This window comes from Arvicola amphibius, chromosome 8 (assembly GCF_903992535.2).
Source record: "Arvicola amphibius chromosome 8, mArvAmp1.2, whole genome shotgun sequence".
Classification (NCBI taxonomy): Eukaryota; Metazoa; Chordata; class Mammalia; order Rodentia; family Cricetidae; genus Arvicola; species Arvicola amphibius.
In genome coordinates, this window is record NC_052054.1 from 129,619,092 (window position 1) to 129,636,935 (window position 17,844).

The following is a 17,844-nucleotide window of genomic DNA, read 5'->3' on the forward strand; positions in this document are numbered from 1 at the left end:
CCCATACACAGCATAAAAATAAATTTTAGATACAGTAAGGCACTACAATAGATTATGAACATTAAAAAACATTTAATGTTCATCCAAAGAATTCTGCTCTAAAGGGCAGAAGTGATGAGGAATGATAAATAAAAGTAGTAGTGAAAACACAAACTTAAATCTTATTTAAAGACTTTCCATTTCTATAATTCTATAGGAATTCAGACAATGTTAGGAAAATAATTGCTTAGAAACCTGGAGAAATCTGATTGTTGGCACCAGCTTTATGTTGCAAAGGAAGAACTTCTAGAACGATAGGTTAGTGGACAGCCATCAGAACTGAGATCTACAGTTAGAACTGCACTGAACTTGAACTTTTCACTGCAGATGGGCCAGGGAAGCTGAGTCAAACTTCCTTCAGTTACAAAATTAGCCTCACAAAACCAGAGAAAAGAACCCAAAATCTGTTCCATGTCCATAACTGTCTGGTTAATTAAAACCATTCTTCTGAAAAGTAAGGCGGGGAGTGAGATGCAGCAAGGCAAGGTGGCATGCAGCTGCAGTCCCACTTCCTGGAAGGCAACCTCCAGAGGCCAACCTGGGCAACATTGCACGACCATGTCACAGATGAACGCTAAACAAATAATCTAACTGAGTCAAACCAAAATGAAACATAGACACAGTTTAGAAATTCATTCACAAAGCACTTGATATGTCTTGCTATTACCATGAGCATGTTTGTGTGAATGGCAGCTCAGTCATGAGTAGAGGATGAAACTGATAAAATATAAGACACTTTTGATGGGAAAATGTACTGAGAAAAAGGACTGAGTTTAAAACTAAAGTATCTCTTATGAACTTTTTGTTCTGACCAAAGGGTAAACAGATCTTATTGCTGTGGCCATCACAACTATGTCATCACAACTATCCTGCACCTTTGTGCCACTACAGGGGACTGTCCATTTCTAACAGAGGAGAGGAGAGCATGTTTTGTTATACTATAGACTTAAGTCCTCAAAGCTAATGGTAATCGGCTCCATTTGCAAGACCTGTCAGCGTACTGACAGAAACTACGTGAAGATAAAAGCTATTAATTTAGAGCCTACGGCTTGGAAGAACCTCCCTCTTTACTATGTTGACAGTTTTTGGACAGCGTTGCTTCTTCAGAGATTCCACAGAGCCAGCTATTCAGCTGATGTCTTGGGGATACAGAATGTCAGTTCATGGTAGAGGGCCAGCTCAGTCTCTGGTGCTGGCTCACAAACACCGGGGGACTTTTCATACCACATGTGGTTCTTCTCTCTTCCCTGAACCTTGTCTGTAAGCCAGCTCTTCCTAGCCCCAGATTCACCATGGCGAACAGACTCTGTTGCATTGTGATAACCAGAGCAATCACTCCCACTCTTTAAGAAGAAAAGATCTAAGATTAAACATTCTTTCCATGTCAAGGCGAGCTCCAAGCCTCCAAAGCAATGGTGAAAGTTTTTAGAACGATACCATCCACCGTAAACTGATTTTAATCACAATCAACTAATTCAAGACCCTGGAAGTAGCAGAAAGGTATGACTCAAGAAATGCAAATGTTCTATCAGCTCTCTAGTTAAAAAATGCAGAAAGTTGATCGTCACCAAGTTCTTGGAAGTAGAGACCACAATTCTAATGTAGACAATAATGATATAGCAGATTTAACCATTTTAAGAAGGAAGCTGTTTACCAATGTTTAATGTTTTGATTTACATTCTTAAAATTAGGGGATTATGTTTCATGGATTTCCTGGTGGTTCCTGCTTCCTTACAGAGTTAAACTTACTCTTTATGACATCACAATTCTAAATAATGTAGTTCTTTCATGTATGCAACTTGCAAGCCTTTCCCTACTTTTAAAGTCATAGAAAACATATGAAACATCTTATTTTGATACTGAAATTGTTATAATTGCATCTTTACATTTTATTATTTATATTAATATGTCCTCAAAATCAAAAGCTTTCTTCTAGCTTAAATACACACATCAATATTATGTGACATATACTTAATAGGAGGAAGTGAAAAAATGAAGGTGATTGATTGCATGACAGCACTGTCTAAATTCTACAGTAGATATTAAAATGGAAGGGATATAATTAATATACAAAAATCTTCTACACCAATTATATGCCATATATACAACACTATATTAAACACCAGACAAAATTTTCATGTATATTATCTTCTCTAATATCATATAATATACACTTTGCTATTTCTATACCATAATTTATATATTTCCCCTTTTTACAATATCTTTATATTCATCATCTTATGCCCAGTACCTTTAATAACAAAACTAATACTCAGCTCCTTACAATGGTCTCTAATGCAATCATCAGTGAAACACTGGGAACTAATCCAAAGGATTATTTATTGGAAATTCATATATCTTACTATCATCAAAAAAATCTTGCTGTCAAAAATGATGGGCATCTAAAATCTATTGAAGCCTGCTTGATCTCCTCAGACACGTCTACCTGGATTTAAGCAATAAACAAAATATACCTGTTTAAATATCACATAGGAACACATCAAGAAGTGTGATTTCCGGATCTTATGGATTAAACAAAAAAATAAATTTAAGCTAAAAATACTGGGGCTAAATTTCTATATGAGAAGAAATATAACATCTTGATCTAAATGCTTTCTGATGGATTCAATGCATTTGAGTAAGATTAATAATTATACTATTACAAAAATCACTCAGAGAAACAAGCAGCTTGTCACTATTGTGTAGAACATGAGCAATAACACAGGCTACTAAGGAAGGAGTCCTCCCATAGATTCTGCATCTTCTGGTGCTCAGGCTGCTGGGGTGCAATTTTCTTCAAGGCTTAGACTATCTCTGCCCCAATCTCGATGAGGATACCTTCCTTTCTCTTGTAACAGGTCTTTAATGCATATGCATTCTACTGAGCAAGTACACCTAAGAAAATGCAAGTAGATATTCAATTAGTACAAGAAATTCTCACAATATGCCCATAATAAAAGATGGTTGCTAGTGGATTTGACAAGCAAATCAGTCATGAGTCATTATAGAAACAAATTTATTCATAAAACATGGATTAAACATCCAACGTAGACCAGATATCATCTTGGAAGTTCAAAGATGATAATCATATTGCCATAAGGAGCTCAAGCTAGGAAATCAATACACAAATCCACTTCAAAAGTGACATTCTGCCAAGACACAGGCTAGGATAGGATGGATATTTACCTAAAGTCAGTGGGAAGGGGAGAGAGATCTAAGAACACTACTGTCTACATACTTACAGCTATTTGTAAAATTGGTGTTGGGCATCCTTCCCAAACATATTTTCTTTAATGGTAACTGGCAATATAAAACTGTATTTTCAGTTTAAAAGTGGTGAGGCAGGGCTAAAGAGTTGGCTCAGTGGTTGAGAGCATCTGTTGCTCTTGCAGACAACTTAGGTTTGGGTCTCAGCAACCACATGGCAGCTCACAACTACAGGTAACTCCAGTTCCCTCTTCTTACCTCCACGTATACGAAGCACATGTATAGTGTACATACATACATGTAGGCACATACTAATAAAATAAGATGAACAACTATTTTTTAGGTACTAGCACCAATCAAAAATGTATTCCTAGTCCAAAATCCTAATGTCTGAATTTGAACTATCTCTATACACACATACATATAAACAAAAACAAGAAAAAAACCCAAACAGCAAACTCTTTCAATTCCATCTACAAGAGAAAGTAAGCTCTCCTCCTTATGGTATCTTGCTATCATTTATACACTCTAAAAATTTTATTTATGGAGAGGCTGTCATCAAGTATAACTAGATGAAAACCTAGGAGGAAGGATGCTGCAAGTTGTCTTCCTGAACTGCCACCTCTAACAGTGATAGTGCTGAGAATGTACATTTCACAAATACACGTTCACATGGGCATGGAGCTGCACCTCCCTTCAATGTCTGTGCATCAAAATTTGATACCATTTAGAGAGGAAATCCTAACACACAGTAAAATGACAAAAACTGGTGTTTTCTAAGAAGCAAGAAGAAATGATATAAAGTGAAATATAATAATATATACTTTCCTGGCTGAATTGCCTCATCAACCAGAGGCAGCAAGTCAAATAGACCCTGGAGAAATGGAGCCTAAGGATGAGGAATGATCATCTTCCGGGTGGGGAAGCCTTGTTCCTAAATCTGTCATAATACAGAGTCAAAAATATGTGCTCAGTAATTCCTAGGGTGCCATAAAAATGAGTTTCCCCTTTCAACTTGGGTGAAATGGTGCCAAAAGCTATGTTAACAAGCAAGAAGCCTGAGTATGCTCAGCTGCTCTCAACGCTAAAGAAATAATACACTAACATCACATGTGCTCAGAGAGCCGGGTATCTCTCTATGCCACAGTCATCTCAGAGTGCACGCCTGGCGAATGGTTTTTAGTTTTATTGATATTTTGCCTTTATTGCTCTGAGAAAGGGAGCATAGCACTGTCACTGTAATTTCTCCAATATCTGGTGCTCTGAGTGATATTATGATTAATATGCTTCTCGTCGCATTGGTAGGACTGTCACGTGCCATCTCTAACATAGCTCTTGTTTTAGTTGTGGAGTTTTGCTATCTGCTTGCTAAAGAATATCAATCAATGTACATTATTCTTTAAGTTTACAAAGGCCACATTTGTTGTGACATCAGAAAGAGTACAGAGGGGCACTGGCAAGAGGGAATGAATAGGATTAAAACTTATTGGCCAAACTAAGTTTGGGTGACCTCCTTAGGTCCCCTGCAACGTGATGATTCTTCAACTGTTTAGCTCATTGCCATCCAAGAATATGGCAGTAAATTCAGGCCACTATCTGGAGGCAGAAGTGCAAACAGGTCAAAGAATCTCTGGGCTCCAGTAAGTCACAAAAGGACCAAGAGCAAACAAAAAGTGGCTGATTCAAAGCTCCATAGCACAGGAGAGTCATGCTTTGTTTGACTAGGACATGTTTTATAGAAGGAAATAGGATTCAAGCAAAGGATCTCACAGACTAGACAGGAGTAGGAAACTGGGGCTTAGAAAAAGATGTCCCTTAATTTCCTGTAGATGAAATTCCCTTAGAATTAGGCAAGAGACTGGCATCAATTTTTATACCTTGCCATATATGCCCTAAACTAAAAAGTAATAATAATTAGGGGGGGAATTCCACACACCTATACATTTTGGTGGGTTAATATCACCCAACAAAATCTCCAGATATCAGCTCAACAATTGAAATGGTTCATAAAGAAAGGGGGTAAAAATAAATAGAGCCTAATAATTTATTCAACATAGACATATGCATATTTATTAAGCTTGATGCATGCCAGGCCTTGAGCTATCACTTAGAATGAAGTAACTGATAAAAAGTACTCTGCTGTTCTGCTGAAATCAGTAGGAATAACTCTTCATAATAATAAGAGACTGAAGAGTGCAGATGTTTTTGTAGGTTTAATATAGTATTGTAAGGGCATCCATCTAACTTTAATGTATCAAGTTATAGATTAACTACAAGGGAGGTGTGGTCATTGCTGAGGACTTCCAATGACCAATGTAAGCATGACTAACAAGTACTATGATAAAGAATAAAATTAGACCTGTCCCATACCATCGGATCACCTTCACTGAGTTCATCAGTCCTAGCAGAAGCGCCGCCAGCATGTCTAATAAACTGCCCTACAAAGTCGCAAACATTGGATTAGCTGCCTGGGGACGAAGGGCCCTGGACATAGCTGAGAATGAGATGCCAGTCTTGATGCAAATGCGGGAGATGGTCCAACCCACTGAAGGGTTCCTGCATTGCTGGCTGCCTGCCCATCGCTGTGGAGAGTGCTGTCCTCATCAAGACTGTCGTGGCCCTGGGTGCTGAGGTGCAGCGGTCCAGCTGGAACACCTTCTCCACTCGGAACCACGGAGCAGCTGCCATTGCAAGGCCGGCATTCCAGTGTTTGCCTGGAAGGGTAAGGCAGATGAAGAGCTCCTATGGTGCACGGAGCAGACGCTTGACTGCAAAGATGGCCCCCTCAACACAATTCTGGACGATGGCGGCGACCTCACCAACCTCATCCACACAAAACACCCACAGCTTCTATCAGGCATCTGAGGCATCTCTGAGGAGACCACGACTAGGGTCCACAACCTCTACAATGGGCCAATGGGATACTGAAGGTGCCTGCTATCAGTGTCAATGATTCTGTCACCAAGAGCAAGTTGGACAACCTCTATGGCTGCTGGAAGTCCGTCAGAGAGGGCATCAAATGGGCCACAGATATGAGGGGTTTCATGGCCCGAGTCATCATCACCAAGAATGACCCCATCAATGTACTGCAAGCTGCCATAGAGAGCTATGTGGTGAGCACCACAGATGGGGTCTGTAAGGAGGACATCTTTGTCACCACCACAGGCTGTGTTGATATCACCCTTGGCTGGCACTTTGAGCAGATGAAGGATGATACCATTGTGTGTAACATTGGACACTTGGATATGGAGATTGATGTGAAGTGGCTCAATGAGAATGCTGTGGAGACGGTGAACATCAAGCCCCTGGTGGACTGCTATCGGCTGAAGAATGGGCGCAGAATCATCCTGCTGGCTGAAGGCTGACTGGTCAACCTGGGTTGTGTAGTGGGCCATGAGCAGCTCATTCGCAAACCAGGTGATGGCACAGATTTAGCTGTGGACTCCCTCAGATAAATACCCGGTTGGGGTTCACTTCTTGCCTAAGAAGATGGATGAGGCAGTGGCCAAAGCCCACTTGGGAAAGCTGAATGTGAATCTGACCAAGCTGACTGAGAAGCAGGCCCAGTATCTGCACATGCCCCTTAATGGTCCCTTCAAACCTGATTAAAACTGCTACTAAGAGCCATGACTGCTCTTCACCTTCCAGCTGCCATCCTTGTTCCACACCCCATCTCTCTTTCCCAAGAGCACATGTCCCCAACATTTCAGTTGTTTCACTAGTGTTTGTCCCACTGGGGCTGGTTAATCTGTCTTTGGCTTCTGTTGTGTCTTTTATGCTGTTCCAGGTATGGTGAGGGGAATTGAGAGTCTCCAGTCAAGGGCCATCCAAAGGGGACATGAGCTCTGGAGTCTTGGAAGCCCCGAAGCAGGATGTGGTTAGTGGTGGTCACAAGCCTTTACCATCCAGACCTCACTTGGTCTTTAGGAGATCGGAGAAGGAGCTCTACCAGAAAGCAGGAAAACTGGAGTTGGAAAGTTCCTCAGAGCTTGGCTTATTTACCATTGGGCCATCTCTTTAAATCTCAGAATACTAGGTTGCTACTTTGGTCCCTATTTCATAGGTGTTAGAATAGATTATGAGATGACTAACCAAGAAAGTACAGGTGACACCAAGATAGAGAAGGGCCAGAAGAAATAAATAGGCTAAGGGCTGTCACTATTTTGTAACTGAAGGTTCTTATCACAAGCCTGGGTCACAATGAGATTAATTTGGTTTATAGTGATTAGAATGTTAACAAAGGAAAGTGGATTAAATAAAATCTGTTTAAAAAAAATAGGTAAGACAGCCTGACCCATCCAAGAAACTCCTGCCATTAAATTCCAATCTATAGAAATCCAGTATCCAGTGTTCAAGGAAGTGGCTATTGAAAACCAGAGATAAGGAGGGAGAAGATTGATTGTATGCATTCATATAATTCTTGGAGGAGAAAGCAGGCAGAATAGTTTCAAGGATGACAAAGAGTTACATCTGGTAAGAAGCCATCACAAATTAATGGAAAGCTATCAGTAAAGCCTGATTATACTTTTAGAAACACAATGTCTCTTGGTATAAACAGCAGGGAAGCCTGCTCATACTGTCAGAGTCTTCAGAGAATGTTGTATCCTTGGTTTTGGTCTGAGACCTAATCCATGAAGAATCCACATTGGTACTTAACTTTTTTGGTTGTTATAATTAAAGAATTTGTTGCCACAAGGATGAAAGTTATATTTATCAAGTAAGTTCTGTAGAATGACTCACTTTTGTGGTCACAGGGCCCTCGACCCAAGTCCTGAAAAACATAAGCTTCCTGTCAAAGAGCACATGAAGCACAAATGCCCAGAAGCTTCCATTGCTGCCTGGCACAGTCAAAGTAACCTGAGCTATCTCATGCTTGTTCATGGATGGTGGATGACAGAAAAGCTGTCATAAAAAAACATCATACCAGCATAAAATTGAGTTGGACACAAGACTCACATTTGTAAAACAATTGCTAAGTAAAGTTTAGTAAGAAAAGTTCTAAGTACACTACTTCTCTTTCAAGGCAGAACAGGTAGTTAGTAAGACTACTACTCTCTTTTAAGGCAGAACAGCTAGTTAGTAGGGTTACTACTCTTACAAGGCAGAGCAGCTAGTTACTAGGGGAGGATATGGACTCTGAAGTCAGACAGACAGTATCTGTGATTCAGGATAAACACTCTTGCTTGAAGTCTAGTTTGCAATCTGTAACAGACTGAAAGTGACTGCCAGGCACAGCAAGGTAGGTGATACAGGCTCAAAGATCCCAGTGGTTATCCCAAAGATCCAGTGGTATTCAGAGGCATGGCAATAGAGAATTAAGGTTGGGTGACATCATAGCAGTGGAATCCAATGGCTATGGGGCTGATGCCTTCAGAAGAAAAGGAGAGTCGGTGAAGATCAGATCCTTTCTGTATCACACAGGGAGGAGGCCACAGGGGCCACAGTAAAAAGAATTCTATCTGAAAGCCATGGAAAGAAGACTTACAGAAATACAACCTGACTAATAGGAGCTAACAGCCACTCCAGGTACTCTCCACGCAGGCTGGTTTTTATCTTTCTATATGGCACAAGCATGATGTCGCCCTCAATGACTCCTTTGTACAAAAGATCTCAGAGAAGCCAGCAAGAGGCATATCAAGCTGCTAAATCAGTTCAAACTATTCCAGTGACATCAGCTAGGCATGAACAATGAAGCCTGTGGGACTAAAGGACTACTGGACTAAAGGAAAGACTACAATAGGTAAGTGACACAGGAATCTTCAAGGGCAAGCACTCTTTGAAAGTGAAAAAGAGTCATGAATCTAGAGAAGCCAGGCTGCTTTGTCATATGAAGTGGAAATAACCAGAAACCAATAGTGTAAAAGAAAAATTAAAACATTACTAGAAATTACAAAACAAAATAAATAATGCATTGCTTAATTGCCTAACATAGGTGGAAAAAATACATTTAAAAATATTACCAATAGCGTTTATTACGTGGAATTTCATTTTCAAATAACCAATTTAAAATATTTTACAAACTGAGGATTAACACAACTTTGTCAAGCAGATAAACAACCAGGAGTGTCTTAATATAGATTTAGCAAACAATATCTTAAGTGATTTACTAATATGAGAAAACCTTCTCTCATGTATATGCAGTGTGAAAGGCTGTTATTCGGAGACAAAGAGGAAGGCACAGCTGTAACACGACAGAAAACCAGAAGATCCTTAGATAATTAGGCTGATCAACATTCCAGCATAACAGAACCAGTGACATTACATTCTCCATACTAGAGTCTAACACTCCTGAGTTCACAAGATTTGTGACTTCAGTAGTTTTAGGAAGAGATTTAATTTTCATTGTTTAACATCAAGCAAACTTTCAACAGCATTATTAGCCTGCAAACTCACAGTCCTGGAAAAGAATAAATATTAAGAGAGTCTGAATATAAAACTGCAAAATCCATTAACACACAAAGATTTTGTGGCATAATTCATAATGTGCCATATTAGCAGCCAAAACAGTGTACTGAGTGCCTTGCTTGACCAACAAATATATTAAAAAAGAGAAAATATGAGACTTGAGTTAGGTACACCAATTGAACTATCTTATTGGACTTCATCAAGGATATGGTCAGAAACTTTTTAAAAGCATCTGTTCTTCATACTCAGAAATCATTAATTACTGGAGCTACTTGTATTTGGGTCAAAAGGAAGTTAGAATTTCCCTTTAAGTAAAAGATCATCAAAGAAAAGTGATCATTTCTATTGTTTTATATTGACCAGGCTTACAACTGAGTGCATATGGCTAATCCTTTACATTTCGACAGGGAACACAAATGACACACAAAAACTGACTTTATTCTATGACACAGCCAAATATGGAAATAAATTTACCTTAAGAATTAACCTTGTATATTATTAATGAGAACACAACAAATCAAGTATAAATGTTCACAATACTATATTCTTGTAATAATTTTAAATACATATAAATTAAACCTTAAGTTTATATTTTGCATTATGATAATTGTGTTTAAAGTATTTGTACTGTACATTTGGTTTAATGTCAATCTACTTTAATAAATTTCTAAGAGTCTGGCATTGAACTAGAAAGCAGACTCATATTCTAGCCACTATATTTTACTTCAAAGAAAATAAATACAGGCGTAAGATCCATTTGGGTTGTGATCTATAAATAAGCTACTCACATGTAACAGAGAAAAACCACTATAATTAGTTATCACTAACATCGCCTCTGCCAATGACTGTGGAAAGCTCACTTGAAGTACTGCCTCCTCCAAAAGGGATGTCACCTGCTCTCTGAGTGATGCAGGATATGAAGTGTGGAGGAAAACGCATCCAATTTCCATTTCCACATTGATGGGCACTGCCATTCTGGCTGCAGTCCTTGCAAAGCTCCACTTTAAAAAGGTCCAATGAAAGAGCATCCCTACTGGCTCCAATGCATCACTCAGAGCAGGAGGAAGAGAAAACTTTCCTCTTGCTTGCTTCTCTGTCAAGCCATGCTCCAAGAATCCACCAGTGACCCTTTGCATTGTCAACACGCTGTGCATGTGTACACCAATAAGCAGAATCCCGAAACTCTGCTGTTTTGCATCCAGACAGGCAACTTCCCCACACTCAGATACCACTGTGCCAACTGGATTACAAGGAGTTTGCCCGGGCTTGTGTTAGAAGAGGGAGTGAGATTTGGGGAAAGCCCTATAATATATGGGGCTGGTAGTGTGGGGTAAGGGGTCTTTTCTGTAGCACTCAGAAATATTTTATAGAATACATTTATGTTATTTATAAATTTTTTAGAACACATTTTTTACTATACATCAATTATTTAAAAAACTTAGTTTTGTGCCAGCTTCCCATTCTTTCTAGATGATAACCAATTATTTGTCCATAACTATCAAAGACTATAATGCTTTAAAAATCAAACTGTATAATATTTTTATATCTACTGCTGCTAAGGTTTCTATAGTTACCCAGGAAAGGGTCATGAGCGGCTGAAATACACACACTCCTCTCTGATAATTAGCCGCATCGTGGCAGACTGACAACACTTAATGATTAATTAGGCAAAGGACTCAAATCCTTAGCAGGAGGTAAGAGCACAGGATTCATAATGTAGAGAACACCTCCCAGAGAGACACAGAATACGATGAGAGCTAAATTTTAAAATGCAGGTTTGCAAATTCGGTATTAGTAATATAAATGTCTCCTTAGGGGTCTCACAGTAGAGAAAATGAGGAATACTTCACTTGCCAAATACAGCCACACAATCAAAATGAAGCCTCTGCTAAATAGCTCAAGCAGATTCTTTCAATGCTGCTTTTTGTATAAAATTTACATCTTCCCCTCTTTCAGTTGGGGAAATAGGGCTAAGAGATGGCTAAGTCATCTGTACCTTAACCTGGACTTTGTTTTTAAAGTTTTACAGTTCACAGGGCACTTTTCATACTTCCCATCATCTGATCTCAGTAGACAAGTAAACAGAGCCAAGGTTACACCTCTAGGTGAGCCTGGCCCTAAACATGACCATGGTATCACACATTAGCTCTTAGCCCAGGGTTATTGTGAAGTGTCATGGTTATTTACTATGACAATAGGTAGGAGATAGAAAAGGCAAAGAATCCTGGGCATGCTGAATCCCCCACATCGTTTGAGCTTCAGAAATTCTATGCCACACTATCAGAATGGTGTCATGTTTGACTACATTATTTTGTCGTTAAGAACAACATCAACTAAAACATGCTTTCTATGAACTGCCTCCTAATATGTTTATATCTGTAGACTAGTGAAGCTTTAGCCTTAGTCAGAGAAGTTCCTTTTTATAGAGGGCGATGGTTAGTGCAAAGACTTATAACTGGTCAGTGTGCTGAGAATAAGTGATGGCTCACTCCTCAAACCCAAATGACAAATGTCACCACCCCCACCAAGGCCCAAGGCCCAGTGTGGCAGTAAGGTTGGGAAGGATGGGAAGGGCTGTGTGCAGTGCTGGTGTATGGATATGACAAGGCTCTTGCGACCATGAACATCCTAGACCAGTGGCTACCTATGAAGATCTACATCAAGAAAGGAGTAGAAGGGGACACAGTTGAAAATCAGTGTGTTTCTGGGATTAGAACAGAAGAGGAGAGCGTAACAAGGGTGACTATGATCACAATGCATCGCATTCATGCAATAAATTGATAAAATAAATTAATAACTACACTTAATATAAAACAAAAAATATGAACAATTCACATTTATCTTTTAGTATATGTTCTATTTTTCTGTTCTATCTTTAATAAAAAAATATGAAAGATAGAAAAAGTATAAAAATAAATGTGTATAAACATATATAAAAAAGAAAACAATCAGCAGGGTCCATTGCAGCCTGAGAAGGGGGAAGGAAGTCATGCCTCTCTAGGATACTTGTTTCATTAAGAGACAGAAGGAACTAGCTAAAAGGAGTCACTAGATACCTGCGATAACTATAGGACATACCAGTACTGTTTAAGCTTTCATTTATTAAATCTGAATTTATTTATTAAATGATTGATTTAGAGGGGAAATGATAAAAATGGGGGGCTTCAATTAGGGAGAGAAGGGAGATAAATGCCCATGCAGGCAGGTAGAGGGTAAAATAACAACAAAGATATCTAAAAGAGTTATGAGGAATTGTACTATTAATTATCTAGCTAAAAATACATATAACAAATATATGTAAGTCAGTATACATGTTGTTTAAATGAAATTTTCTCATCTGGGTTAATAATGCTCCCCTAGAAGTAACATAACAGAAGCACCAACACTAGGCATTAGAAGCCCTCATTTTATTTGTTGGTCAGGGTTGTCCCAAATTTATAGGCTATCGTTATTTCCCTCGAGATAGAAGGTAAGTTCCTATTGCTAAAGGCACCATGCACTTCAAACACAGGGCCCAGAGGCCTTGAGATGGATCTGACCCAATGTCTCCTCGCTGAGGATGAACTTTCACATACCAGAAATGCCATGCAAAATTTCAAGGCAGGGAAAAAACCAGTAGTCCTCTCCAGCTATGACGCCTATGACCCACTATGGCCAGCATGGCATGATAAACCCAAGGCCGCAATAGTGGCACACACACCATGGTGGTAACTTACAGCTTTCTAATTGGACTTAAGACCTTTTCAACAAGGAGAAAACCATGTCAGGTACTGGAAAAGTAGTCAACTATCAAAGTCTTGTGAAGTCATGTAATTGGGCAGAGAACCTACAACTGCCACTTTACTCCCTAGTAAAATCCTAAGCACACTCTAAACATTTATCTTTATATCACAGGTATGTGTGATTCTCATTCAACTTTGAAGGAAAATTATCTTTGCAATCGACATATACCATTACATAACACTTCAACCAAAATGTAGAATTGTGGAGCCCAGTCCCTAGAACACAGCTCCTACATCTAAAGCTCGGGAATTACTGAGAAGAGGGGCAGTTGTAAGATCTAGAGCAAAGGGCAGTTTGATGCATGGTTGTGTCAACTAGAAATGTCATAGAAGCTACTCTCATGCAGTCACATCTGCAGGGTTGCCTAGACATGGACTGAACAAACAGACATGCTAATGTGGAAAAGACTGTGTTCCTGAGACCTCAACCCTAGACAAAGAACTCAGTGGGAGAAATAGTCTTTTCCTGGGAAAAGCACACCAATTTGTTGTGCGATATGAAATGGTCGTCTCTGGTTATACAAGAAACATGCTGACTGAGCAGGTTGTATTCTCTCTCTTCCTTTCTCTATCCATCTCTCTGTCTCAATCTGTGTCTCTGTGTCTCTGTCTCTCTCTCTCACTCACACATATACATAAAAAATAATTCAAGAAAGGAGACCACAAATTTGAAAGAGAAAAGGGGAATGGTACATGGGAGGTACTAGAAAAGTAGGAAAATATTTAATTATGATTCCCCAAATAAACAAAAATTATGGAAAATTTCTTATCAGACTGGGAGGAGATAATTGTGATGTACCAGGCACACATCATCAAGGATTTAGCAATTTAAAAAGACATGATAGTTGTTTATGGTCTTATAAAAACATTTTTTACAAAATCAATTTTGTAATGGAGGAAAGAGGCAGAAGAAAGGTGCAAGTCTGTTCAGAGGCTGTCAAGAAAGGCAATACTAGGAAAATAATAGTAAAAACCAGAGCCTTGAAGCAGAGAAGGCATCCACTCCATGACGAGGGCAGGTTAAACATCTTCACCAAGAAGAAGGTATATTAAAAATGTATACTTCTGAAAAGAGTTGGACTCCCTGTTATGAAGACAGAATGTCTGCAGTCAACTGATCACAGAGCAGAGTTCTGAAATGAGGCTAATATGGCTGCTGGGGACCAATGTAGAAAGTTTTGTAGGGTATGGTTTGTATTTTGTTTGGGCATGGAAACACATATAGTAATCCCAGTGTACGGGAGGCAGATCAGGGAGTGCCACTGTGGGTTCAAAACCAATCTTGGTGATAAGTTCCAGGACAACCTGGACTGTATAGTTACATCTTGTCTTTAAAAACAGATTTGTTATTTACATAAAAAGCAAGATATGGCCACACCCAAAAGACATGGAGTATCACCCAACTGATTAAACGAGAAAAGATGGAAAGGGAATGGCAGGTACACGACAACAGTTGAGTAGATTCTTCAGCAGTCAAGGCTGGAGACAGCTTAGACTACAGCAATGCCCTGCTGTCAGTAATAAGAGTCTACATTTTAGAATAAGAGGGTTGGCCATGAGATAAGAATGGATGAGAAGAGAAGACACTATGGTGAGTTTCTCTCTTCTGGGATCACAGACTCAATCATAATGGAAATATCAGATCTATCCATCATCATACCTCTTTCTGCCCCAGACCTACGCCTCAAGTTTTGCTCTAGCTTTCATGGCACTTGTGTTCATTGTTGTACATGTCTGTACCCTTTCTCAATGCCTCCTCATTTGTGGTGCTCCTTTTTCTAGCTACAGAAATATAGTTATTTAAACAGTTATTTAAAATGTTCGGTGGCTCCCAGTGATCAACCGAATTTTACTACCATTTACTAACATCAAACTCAGCAAGAATTAGTTTGCAAAGCATTTCAGTAAAAACCACAGAAAGTGAATGGGAGCAGGAGAATGATCTCAAGGATGTAGAGACAGATGTGTTTTAGCCTTCATTTAAATTCATATAAGCCCTTGTGTCTCTTCCCATTCGTTTCCCCCTTGCCTACTATCACCGATACTCAGAGCAGAGCCTATGACAGTGAATTTGCCTGTGATGAGGCCCCAGTACCAGTAAGGGGGACCATACATTAAATGTTTATTTGAATTCTGGCTCCGGAGAACAAAAACTGAGTTGATTATCATTCTTGCAAATGTTTTCTAAGGAAATAAGTTTGGTCATTTGTGGGTAAACTGTTAACACTTCAGAGTTGGTGTTCAGTAGTTTGAAGTCTTTGTCTACATAAGTTTCAAAATTGCTTTCTCAACAACAGGCATAAACATTTCATTAGTTTTAGCTACCATCTCTGCTGGGAAAGTGCCTGGTGAGGGCTTGCCATGCAAAATTTACTAGTGATTCTTTGACTTCCTTCTCAAGTTCACAGGGTTGGTATTATTTTACTATTTTCTTTCCCATTATGTCACTTGGACTTTACCTATTCACTACCCCAACTCCTGTTTGGAATCTTGGGACATAGGCTACTCATAATTACATATTCACATAACCTCCTCTCCTGAACTAGGAAATCCACTCCCTGCCAACACATACGCCTGATGGGGGTATGAAAGAAGTTATTACCATTGAACATAATCACATCCCCCAAATCTCTCAAACTCTCTAGATATCACCTTTGGGTCATCTTGAATTTCTACCTTTGTGTTCTGGAGCTTTGGCCTTTCAACTCATATTCTAGGTAAGTTTTAGTACACAAAAGGCAAAATTGTATGAGTATGCTCTGTGGGGTGCAGGAGAAAAGATTAGAAAGAGAGACATAAATATTACACACACGTCTGCTTCTGTGAAGTGGCTTCATGACTGTTTAAAAACTACAGAGCATAATAAAATATCACAACTGCTAGCCAGGCTACCAGAAAACAACAAAGGCATTCTATCACTAATCATCTGTTCTGAATTCACACAGGTGATATAAAGAGGAAACTATGCTATTACCTTACTTCTGAGGCCAGCAAGTCCATCCAGAATCTGCTTTTCAGTACATCACCTCCATATTGCAGAATGTAGTTGATTAAAGCTTGTCATCCTATGAACCTCCCTAGAAAATCCTTCCACTACCCACCACCACCCTAACCCAGTCACAAGGCTAGCAGAGATCAGCACCAGCGACTATTCTCTAGAGTATTGTTTCAACAAAATTTCTCAAGGGATTACTTCATTCAATAATATTTCTTAAAGAGGAAGTCAAATGAGGACAGAATTTTTATATCAGGAGATTATTGGACGACAGATGTGGTTCCTGGCACATTCTAGCTGACCAGTCTTCAGAAAGCCCAGAGTCTCTGCTGCTACAAACAGTGAATGAATAGTGAATCTCTAAGGAAGGCATTAAATGTTTCTTTGTGCTTTCTCATCGGGCTTCTGAGAAACATGCTGTCATTACACCTCTCCACAGAGAAGAAGAATGTGCTAGCCAGGAAGATTTTATATAACAGAATTAGTCTTGCTAATTTAGCCATGTTGCTTATTTGATTTCTCTCCTCAGATGACAGGGAGTTAACAGAGCATACACATTGAAGGTATCTGCCAGAAACTGAAGCCCTGCGAAATAACTAACAGAGAGAGCCAAGCAAGCAAAATTATCCATATCTAAGGCTTTAAATGTAGTGAACAAAGAAGCTCATGGGCCATAAGTGCCTCCAAGGAAATGCTTGCATTGTGCTGGGTAAATGAGTTCATCACCACAAGCCTCAGATAAATCACATATGTTTCCTTGGATTGAGACCCTGAGTTGAGACTTACACATTTGTACATTAAAATCCCGAGGACTTCCAAGAAGTTAATTAACCAAACACAACTTAATTAACCTTCCATCTTCACTTCCTCTACCTCCCAAAATAAAGTTATGAAGATTTTCTTGATAAAATATTCTGGGAATTAAAAATAGATAATATTATGTTAAGTTCTAAGATCCTTTCTGTCATATGAGCATTCAATTACTCTTACTATTGTCATTATTAGTATTAGCTATATCCATGAGGCTCAGGATTTAATATATCAGACTTCATTAAGAAGTAGAATTTTGATAAAGCTGTCTGAGTCTTGCCCTTAGACTTCTGGTAGCCAGAAGGTATTGCCTGTACAGTATGCCTCAGCTCTTGCAGTTCACACTGGAGCTCTAATCAGTACACCTCAGTTCTCACAGTTCACACTGGAGCTCTGATCAGTACACCTCAGTTCTCAAAGTTCACACTGGAGCTCTGCTCAGTACACCTCAGTTCTCACAGTTCACACTGCAGTTCTGCTCAGTACACCTCAGTTCTCACAGTTCACACTGGAGCTCTGATCAGTACACCTCAGTTCTCGCTGTTCACACTGGAGCTCTGATCAGTACACCTCAGTTCTCACAGTTCACACTGCAGTTCTGCTCAG

The 17,844-nt window shown here is 39.3% G+C and overlaps 1 protein-coding gene and 1 pseudogene across 2 annotated transcripts in view; one reads left to right on the top strand and one right to left on the bottom strand.

Annotated features, from left to right (window-relative positions):
• The window catches only part of Pard3b (par-3 family cell polarity regulator beta), a 975,885-nt gene that overhangs the window by 756,689 nt on the left and 201,352 nt on the right, over window positions 1–17,844 (bottom strand). The gene's annotated exons all lie outside the window — the stretch shown is intronic.
• LOC119821055 lies at window positions 5,668–6,855 on the top strand (annotated as a pseudogene).